Source organism: Lucilia cuprina, chromosome 4, assembly GCF_022045245.1.
Source record: "Lucilia cuprina isolate Lc7/37 chromosome 4, ASM2204524v1, whole genome shotgun sequence".
NCBI classification, from domain to species: domain Eukaryota; kingdom Metazoa; phylum Arthropoda; class Insecta; order Diptera; family Calliphoridae; genus Lucilia; species Lucilia cuprina.
This window is the reverse complement of record NC_060952.1, coordinates 91,728,822-91,729,950: the sequence shown is the minus strand read 5'-3', so window position 1 is coordinate 91,729,950 and position 1,129 is coordinate 91,728,822.

Here is a 1,129-nt window from a genome sequence, read left to right as displayed (position 1 = left end):
TTCTGTTCTAGTTCTGTTCTAGTTCTATTCTAGTTCTGTTCTAGTTCTGTTCTAGTTCTGTTCTAGTTCTGTTCTAGTTCTGTTCTAGTTCTGTTCTAGTTCAGTTCTGGTTATGTTCTAGTTCTGTTTTAATTCTGTTCTAGTACTGTTTTAGTACTGTTCGAGTTCTGTTCTAATTCTGTTCTAGTTCAGTTCTAATTCTGTTCTAGTACTGTTTTAGTACTGTTCTAGTTCTGTTCTAATTCTATTATAATTCTGTTCTAGTTCAGTTCTAGTGCAGTTCTGTTCTACTTCATATAGATTATTCTTTCTACAGATCATTTATTAAACTTCTTACAAAAATTACTCATTTAAATAATTCATTAATTCGTCGCCGCCGTTTTAAAAGTCATAAATCATTTCTATTACTTTTTCTTTATAAAAAAAAGATGTATTTTTCAACAATATCAAAAAACACACTTAATAATTTCCAAACAATTATAAATACTCAATTAGTTTTGTTGTTTTAAGATATTTTTGCAAAATTTCAATTGTCATTTAATTTGTGACAGCAAACAGAAAAAAATGGGCGCGTGTTGTGCAAAAAAATAAGTGACAAATTTTTTTTCTTTACTTTCATAAACAGTTGTGGTCATAACTAAAGCATATAATTGAAAGAATTAACAGCAAATTAAGAAAATTTGTTTGCAACATTTGGAAATAAACAATTTTCTACTTAAAATTAATTTTAAAGAATGCTGTTATGGATTTTCTAGAAAATTTTTCTTTATTTAGAAATCTTTTTTTTTCAATTTGTCTATTTTTTTTATTGAAAAATTAACACAATTATTTTGTTGTTAAATTTGTTTCGAAAATTTACAGAAATTATCTAGATTGTGTGTATTTTTAAACAACTGATTTTTTTTAGAATTTATCCAAATATTTTTCCCTAATCTTACCTAATTATTTTCATGTTGATGTTTTTCGTAAACAACAGGAATGGAAAATTGATTTTTTGTTCAAATTCAGTTCTACTTCAGTGTAGTTCAGTTCTAGTTCTAGTTCACTTCTAGTTCAGTTCTAGTTCAGTTCTAGTTCAGTTCTAGTTCAGTTCTAGTTCAGTTCTAGTTCAGTTCTAGTTCAGTTCTAG